A 9,510-nucleotide genomic window follows, 5' to 3' on the forward strand; every position below is an offset into this window, starting at 1 on the left:
ATAGCATACAGACGCTCTGCCCCAGCCGTGCTCATTTCTCTCCAGCTATTCTTGCTTGTAATAGAAACCGGCAGCTGGGTGCATGCTGTTCAGTGTATGTATAGTATTCCTGTAATACGCCATGACCAAGCAAGTTGTGAGTACTTCTTGAGGTCTTTGTACACTATTAGGCTCAGGGGTCTCAATGAGACGCTCTGCAAGTTGAGGCAGAGAAAACTGGGCTTTGAGAGTGAATTCTCATGTATAGGAGGTTAAGACCTCCATTTCATTGTGGAGAACATTCTGTAAGATTGTCATTTCTGTCCTGTATTCCTCAGAAAGCAATATGTGTAAGTTCACAGGAAATCCAGCAGTGCTAGGGAGTATTTTGTCTGCTTTTCTGGAACAGCACAACTGTGTCACATCCACATGATAAGACTGTATTTATGCACTGAACGTGCCAGAGATTACCAGCCATACAGCTATCTGACTAGAGCTATTCTGCTATGTATTTAGAAATTCAGCCAAATATAGAAATACTTTGAAAATCTGCCCGAGCAACATTTCTGTCCCAAAAAATGGGCTGTGTCTAGGAAACTTAGTGAATGAGTTGGGGAACGGCAGGTAGTAAAATGAAAGTGTGTGTACAACAATTAAACGGTATTTAAGAAAGTAAAGTTCTATCCATGGATCTGCCACATCATAGTGTGTGATGATGGGCAAATCACTTAAACCCAGCTTTTCATAGGTGGCAATAAAAGTCTGAGATGATTTTCATAAATGGAGAGGAGCAACTGCTCCCACTGTTGTCAGGTGGAAACTATATTTTGATTACAAAAACTGTGCTATGGCAAATGTGTAGAGTACTCTAAAATTCAGCAGCCAGGCAAGTTATGAGCACTTCAAATTAATACTCACTTATTCTGTACTCTCTATTGTGCATCACAAAACCAATGCTGCATAACAGATTTTGTAAAAGAAATACAAATAAATGATTGTGAGATTACCTGTATACTGTAGCAAAGAGTATAATCAAAATAGTTGCTTCCTTATTGACTCTTCTGCCTTCAGAACAGCATTATAAGAGCATACAGGAGACAAGGCCTGGATCACTGAACAACAAAGATATTGAATGATTGCTTTTTCAATGAGCCCAGCCTGTTTGTGCACCGAGCAAGGTGGGACAATATTAAAAAAATATTATCCCATCTTGTAGGCTGACTGTGATACCACAACATGTATGCCCATATGTTCTGGATTAAGGTTATGTGGATTACCTTATTTTTGGCATTTACTGGCTCTTGGATGCTTGACTTTGCAAGTGTGCTGTGCTATTTACTCTGTATATTTTCATGTCATTTCATAAAGTTTTACCTATTTGGGAAAATATGCTTTCTGCATCAAGATGCTTGTGGTCTGAAGTGGGTGATCACAGGGCTTCAAATACGGGTATACGCTGGGTTGCCTTGTCACAGCAGCAGCTGTAGAGCTGCATGGTCCCCCTTACCCTTCCTCCCCCTTCAGATTGGATCTACACCGAAAATGTGCATAGAAGGCAAGAAGGGTGGCTCAAAGCAGTGGGTGGACGTGATGGTGTTTTAGATGGGAATGTAGCAGAAAGTGCAGAGCAGGGAAAGGAGCATGTGAGGGAAGACGTTTCTCCATCTAAATCAACAATTTCTGACAAATATGATGTGTAAAAGAAGGGGGCAGGGTGAATAAGACTATTTTAAAGAAGTTGTTTCTCTTATATCTGTTACTATGTCTGTGTTTCATATCTATGCATGTTAGCAATCATTTCAAATTTTGTTATGATTATCTTGACACTGTTTTCCATAAAGCATTCACTCTGGAAGTCATGCTACAACCAAATGTGTCATCTTATTTTTTCATATTTGCAGCGGGAATTGTATTTTTGAGACTTCAGGGTTCACATTCCCCTTTTCTTCTGAACTCCTGATGCTAGAAATACTGTAATTTAATTCTAGAAATAGAAGAGAAATCAGAGTTCTGCATTTGGATATTCTTATATTCCTTCTCTGCTACTTGAATTGCTTTTCTTCTTGAAATCACGATAGAAACAAGGTTTGTGAAGAATTCTCTCCTCTATCTTATGTTTTCCTGTTCTCATCTTGGTTTCTTCTTTGGGAAAATAATAAATAGAAGCAATAAATTTTATTATGAAACAGTCAAGTCTCACTAGCTCTGTACACTGGTTTTCAGTGCTCAGTGGGTATATCTGTATGTCAGTGAAGCCCAGTATAAGAGAATAAAACCATCCCTTTACAGGCTGGCAGAGTTCTAGCTATTTTCTCTAGGCTTAATTTAGATCCCAGCTGTGCTTTGAAGAGAGTGAGTTTTCTAATCCTGTAAGCAATACTTGTGACAAAATCTACACGCAGTAAAATTATTCTATTAAACTGATTTCAATCTGAGCTTCTGCTCAGGGCAAGTAAAAAAAATGAGACAACATGCACATTAGGTCAGAAATAATTTTTATAAAGCCATATACTGCTCGTAGCAGTCACAAAATCAAAGTGCCAGCTGTAGGCAAGATACCAGTATTCATTGGCTCTTTTAGTAGTGTGCTGTGCAAAAATGTCTTCAGCAGGAATTGCTCCTGTGGTGTTTGAATGCTGCCTTTGCCTCGAGCTCTGTCTGTACTAACAGGGTTGTGGATGAAATGATGGTAGAAGAGGGGATATGAGGAAAAGGCTAAGTCAAAGAGGCAGCCATTTGTCTGTACTGGACTAGTGTGTTATCATTTGGTTTCATTGTATCACTACTAAATCTAGTGTAGTTGCTAGCAGAAGTAACTGTCTCAACCATTATTTCCAAAATGGTGCTTTAATTGGAGGATGTTTGCCTAGCTGCTGCAAACACCAGGCCAGTCATATCCTCCAGGAAAGAATGAATTCCCAGTGCCAGGTACCATTCGGAGTTGCCAGGTCCAAAAGCACATGGGGTGAGCAATACCCCTTTTGGTACTAGGCCTTACAGTCTCACAGAAAATTTATGTACAGAAGCTAAGCTTTTAAAATAAAATCGAGAAGATAAACCACTGTTTTCTGTGATGCCTGCTGATCTTGACACGCTAACAGAACATGTGCTTAACACAGTACAGTTAGTTGGACACTCCCTGTCCTGGTGTGCTGGAGGAACAGGACAAGTTCAAAAGACTCTCTGTTGGGCAGTTAGTTTTGGGGCCGCTGACTTACTGGGAGACTGGGAGGTGAGAGACAAAATGATTGTACCTGGCTTGGCGATTTGGTTGCAACTGACAGACAGGTCTCATGTGAAAAGTTGTTAGTCCTTGCCACTGAATTGCTTTGTGGTCTCAGCTCTCCTGTCCCCATTTGCAGACTCCATCTGTGTAAGCAGAAACAGTTGCTGTTCCTGCAGATGTAGACATGAAGGCTAAATTAATCAAAGGCAGCTCAAATAATTTCTAAATTACTGAAAAAAAAAAAAAAAAAAAAAAAAACAAAACAAAACAAGAAAAGAAGAAAAGGAAAAAAAAAATCAAAAAAACTTGTCACTGAGCTAAATCTTAGGCTGTGTCAGAGCCCATTTCATGAAGACTCAAATAAACAAAAGTAATGCTGTCCTCTCTAAAAGCTAGAGATGTCTTCTATACCTCTTTGTGAAAGGAAGGAAAGTGCCTTTCTCTTTTACTTGTGTCAGTCAATAGCTGACTTGGTGGTCTTAAAGAAGATTGCTGGCTTTCTCATCTGTGCGACTGAGCTATAGTTAAGTACTCCAAATACGCATGAGAAGCCCATTTCAGGGTTCTTTTTGATAGATTCTATACGCACATCATATAAAGAGAACTATACATCTTTTTTGTGTATCAGTACAAATGTCGCAATGTCAGAATTGTGATCTTGTGATGCAGCTCCTGTAGACTCTTGCCATTTTCTAACAGTTCTCTCCACGGCCTTGTTTATGTCTTTCCTAGCAGCTAGGGGCTCACTGGAGGTGAGAATGCCACTGTACTCATGTTTTGTAGAAGGCAGTCCCCATCCTGCAGAGTTTGCAGTCTGAGTAGCAGTAGTGGCTGGCACAGAGTATCGATGAGGTGACTGACTCACCTGAGCTCCTGCAGCAGACCAGTGGAAGGATGAGGACGACCTTGTCTCTCCTGTCTGTACTTCAGCCCATGTTGCCTTCTCAGCCCCTGAGGGAACCTCTGCTTTCAGTGATCATAGCTGATTTTTAGAAATGTATTTTACAAACATTTTGTTCTTGTATACAGCACTGCAGTCCGGTAAGAATATAGTTTTGATGTCACAGTTCTGAGGAGGATGGTCATCTGTATCCACACAGAAGAGATGACTTAATTTCAGTAGTTTCAAAGTCACATTAATCACTATCTTTTAATTATGTTACCTTAATCAAAACATATTTTTAATGTGCTGTTTTAATGTCGTTGAAGGTAGGGGGAGAGTATGGTTTTAAGGATATTTGATATGATTAAAGGTACACAACTTCTCTATGTTGAGGTTGTAGCACTAATGAGGAAGGAAGCCCGGGAGAAAGAAACCCAGTCTTTTCCTGAAATTGTGGAGAGAAATTAAGTTATGTGCGTGCGTGATGCATATGAATTATAGTTGATTTGTTCATTATATTTTCATTTCACGTTTCTTCATAATTTTAGCAGTAAGGACTTAAGCAAAGCAAAGATTTGCCAGCGGCCTTGGGTAGGTATTTTGAAGGAGCCTCCCTGGATCGTGAGCACTTTGGGCACCATCTGGTGGTGGGAAATACGGCTGCAGCTTCGCTGGGTGTGTAGTCTCACGCTCAAACCGAAAGTTAAATGAAACGCAGCCTCTCGGGGACACTTCATCTGGTGTCCCCTCTATAGGTTCCTGTTCTGTCCCACTACGAAGCCTTTCTAGTAAACAGTGGCCAAGAGCATCACTGAAGTGGATGACAGAAATTGAGTCAGAACAAGGAAACACAAGCATTTGGTGGGAAATGGGGTGCAATAGGCTGTTTCCTTCCAGGTCAGTGGAGAATTTAAGTTATTCTGTCCCACTTGTTTGAGCTTACATGGTTTCATAAGAGGTAAGAAGGTCATTCACAACAATTTATTAGCTTATTAGGGGGAACTTGCCTTCAGTAATGCCTGGCTAAATTTTACAGACAATCTGCAAAATCTCATAAGCTGCACCGTGGGGGGCTTAGCACATTTTAGCTGACACACTTAAAGCATCTCTGTTGCTAATTCTTGTTAAAGACCAAAGCTGGTACCTTAGTCATCCAAAAGCTAAAAGAATAAGTTAGTTTTTGTTTGACATACAGCCATTCTTAGAGGTTCTGAGCACATTCTAGAAAGGCCTTGAATCCTTCCTATATCCTTTCAGTCATGGCTGGAGAGGAAAAGTTGTAAAGCAGGAGAGAGGCTTTGGTCATATGCAGTAGGGAAACACTGCTAATCCTCTTCTCCCCAAAAGCTTCTGTCCTACCACAGTTCTCTCTGGTCTCTCACCTGCAACTTTGATATTTGGGGTTTTTTTCTACAATTTCCCCCAATTTCCAAAAAACTCTAGAGGCTAACCAGCTGGAGAGCAGACATTGGGGTGTTGGGTGACTGGTTTAGTTACTGTGAAATGGCATTTCTCCATCCTGCCCTATATGCAGAATATACACAATTTGCCAAGAGCGTTAACCCATCTGTGGCACAACTGCCTAATATTAACATCAAAACCCAACCTGAGTTTGTAGGTGTAGGCATGTCAGCCACTTGTCACACAATAAATTGGGGAGTGGCTCTCCAGCAGGTCAGCAACTCAGCAGTAACTACCTGCGCGCGTACTCATACACAGCTGTGAGAGCAGGGCTGGGTGCTTTGGCTCCATTTCGGTGAAGGGTAAAGCTAATTTACACTTTCTCCATAGCTAGTAGGTTTAAGAGTTGGCTTCTGAAATCTGCCTTTATCACTTCTCCAACTGAGAAGGACAAACATGGTCTTTTATACTTTTGGTTAATGAGGCCTCTCTGCTCTGACCTCTTGTGTTTTGCAGCCCCACAAACCTAATATCCTGTTGTGACTACTCAGCCTTTCTGGAAATGCACCTCTTCTTCCAGTTTGAGAAGATTTAAGATATGGTGAGAGAGAGAGAGTTAAATTTGACATTCTTTTCCCTATGCTTGAAGAGATTTAATTGCAGTTCACCCAGGGGAGAAGCCACTACCAGCAGATAAACACCTTAGCTTGCTATTTCTACTAAAATGGTTAACAATGGAGTAGTTAAGACTTAAAATATAATTTGTTGTCATTAAGCTTTTATGTTATCTCCATCCTGAGCTCAATAGAAACTCTTGTTGAAGAGTCCAGGTGCTTTAGATATGTCCTATATTTTGAAGGTAATCATTGCAACCATTAGTGTGAAGATTGCTGAGCTAAGCTTAGAACTTCTTGCTTTTGAAAGGCGTGATGATGTTTCTATTCTCCCCAAGTTTGGTTATCCCCTCTCTATATCGCATTGACTGTGGGTCTCCTCTCAGTTCACTGTGTGGTTATTCTGACCCAGCTCTTTTGTGGAGTTAGTTTTCTTAAACTTTAGGAAGCTGAACTGACTTGTTGAGAGGTGAGATGAGTATCAAAGCTAGGGCAAGGAAAGAAGCAGGAGCACGTGGATAGGAGGCGGGGAAGTGGGGTCCTCCGTTCTGGTGCCCCAATAGCATTTGGTTAGTGCAGACTGCATTGCGCCTCTTGGCCTTATGTCTAAGGTCAGGGGCCGTGATTAAACAGTCATTTTAATCCAGTTGCTGCTGTTGTCAGAAAAATTCCTGGTTCCCTCCCTTTGTTTGTGCTGTCTCTCTTGTGCTAAAGCTCAAGTCAAGGGAGCTTTTCTTCCTCTGAGGTGGGTCACTCCTCAGTGAGACCAGCTCTGTGAGCCAGGTTGTGGTGCGGCCATACAAACATCAACATTGCTGCGAGTAGTGAGACAGGAGCCACTGGCTGGAGGTGGGACTGTCTCAGCACTAGCACAGATTCATACCTGAATTAAGTGACTTTAAGCCAGATTTTTCTTTCCTGTGCCCTTCAAATCAGGCTTCCAAATGAGACACTTAAATACAAAGAAGCTGACCGTTCTCCTATTAATCACACTTTCCTTAGTGGTGACTTAATGTTTGGGAAAATCAGGCCAGTTCTACTCATACACAGTTGCGCTGTGTCCTGGGTCTCATTTGTTACTGATACTTGTTGTAGGAGGAGATAGCGTGCTTGAGAGCTGAAGGGATGGCAGTATAATAGTTAACATCTGTAAGGTCAAACAGTGAACCTAAGGGAGATAATGTTTTTAGTAATATACCATATGAGAAAATGACCCTTTTCCCATTGCATCTTACCTCATGGAATTTGAAACCACAGTGTAGCTACATACACCTTTGGGAGGGTAAAGAAGGATTCAGCATTTCAACTGTAAGCCACAGAAAGGCTTTTCAATCTTGCAATATCTTCATCTCATTTAACAATTTCTGTAAGTAAGTTTTGGTGCTTGCTTTGGGTACTTCTTTCCCTAGTGGTCTTCCAAACTGATTATAGACTTGTTCGGCTGATTCCCATCTCCTGGTTTTCTGTCTGTCATTGGGTTATTGGAGAGCTGTTGTCAGATTTAAAATAACCATTGTGGGGGTCCCCTGTGTTTAAAAGAGAAAAAAATATCTGTTCATAAAGTGAAAGAAATGGGTCAAAAGGGTTCTGAGCTGTGGATGGGGAAGCAGCCTTAGCAATGGAAAATGCAGGTCTTTACCTGAGCAGTTGTGTGAAAGAGCTCTCCTAGCCAGTGTGGACTTGGGATAAGACAGATAACCTCAACGGGGTTGAATGAAGTTTACCTTTTAGTGTCTTGAAATGAAATACAAAGGTGATGCATGAAGTGTATTATTCTCATAAGCCTCTATGAAATGTCAAACAAAAATGTCTTTCATATAATGGTGCAGCAGAAGCTGAGAATCATGCAGGAAGAAAGAGAGCCTTGAAGTAAACAATTTGGTTACTGGAACTGTTGGAATGGAAAAGAAAAAAATGTAACCTGGAATAGTGGATGAGGGGATTTTTTTAAAAAAACAAACAAAAAAAACACCACTGAAAATCCATATGACCTACTTTGGTCTAAAGATGCTTCAGTCTAAAGATGCTTTAGACTGACTCCTCTGATTAAATTTTGCTTGTTCTATTTCTTAAAAAAACCCCACCACAATAAGACCTATAAAAACAAGGACTTGTTGATAGAAAGTTACTTTCCAGGGGACCCTACTACACAGGCACTGTATACTATTTTTATGTATATTAATCATGTAACAGAGAATGTCTGTTGTACAGTTGCAGGATTCAGTGTCTTTTTTTTCTTGAATTCCTATACTGTCTGTTCTTGGAGCACACTAAAAATATTTACCTCCTTATAAACCATTCAAAATCTATATGAAGCCCAAAGTACTGCTACATCCATTAGGAACAGGGTAGAAATATCAGCAGCAATGTTCAGCCAGGGCTGACAGTCTATGATGCCATAGACACCTGCCTGAAAGGAATAAATGAGGTCAGAACAATGGATCTGAAGCATGTCACAGAAATTCTGGTGTTGAAGAGGTTTTATAATTGCCTGGTGAAGTTGAAGAACTACTCAAGTAAGAAGAAATTTCTAGCTGAAGTTAACATAGTAGTGGTGGTGTGAGGGGTGGCTGGGGGACTGCAGCCTGAGTACACAGAGCAGAGCAAAGTACTTCTGCTATGTTTCTATGCCACCATGCAAGAACTCTGGATTTTCAACCAATTCCAATTTCTTTCTTCCATGTAAAGTGGCAAGGTCTTGCTCTTACCTCTAGTAACACATAGAGGGATGTATTCTTTGGCAATTCTGTTGCTGAGATCTCAGTGTAGTCCCTCCCACTGATGCCCCACCAGCAGGTTGGTAGTAGTCATAAAAGAGCTTTACAGTATTTCCCTGAAGCAGCTCAGCTTGCCACTGCTGCTTGCCCCAGCCTGTGTTTTTACTGACAACAATCTCTTAAGAATCAAAATATAACTTTCTCCTGACATTGAACAAGGAACTTTGTTCAAGTAAGGTTGCCCCCAAAGCTACGCTGTCTCTTTCATTGGAAAACTTCTGCCTTCAACATTCTTGTGTCTATAAACACAGCATTCCAGCGTAGTGATGCTGTGGTGACACTGCATTGCACTGTACTGCGTTTGGCTGTTAAAAAGGGACGTTGTAGTGAGGATAAATCACAGTACTTGTCCCAAACACAAGAGCTCATAAAATTCTTGCTATGATGTCTTAGGCCAATGCTCTGGAACACCGCAGTGATTTTTAAAAGCTGTTGTGGTATTAGTTAATCTATAAATTACTTGTTCTGAGATGGCGTTTTTGTAAAACTTATGTAATAAAAATTAAATAATGATAATGTTTTTTAAAAGAGAGGTATTAAAAGTGCCCTGTTCTGCAGACCAAAGCATAATGTGTTGGGCAGCATCAAAGCATTAAACAAGATGGTTTGCATCATTAACACTAAATGAAA

The sequence above is a fragment of the Strix aluco genome, chromosome 2, assembly GCF_031877795.1.
Source record: "Strix aluco isolate bStrAlu1 chromosome 2, bStrAlu1.hap1, whole genome shotgun sequence".
Classification (NCBI taxonomy): Eukaryota; Metazoa; Chordata; class Aves; order Strigiformes; family Strigidae; genus Strix; species Strix aluco.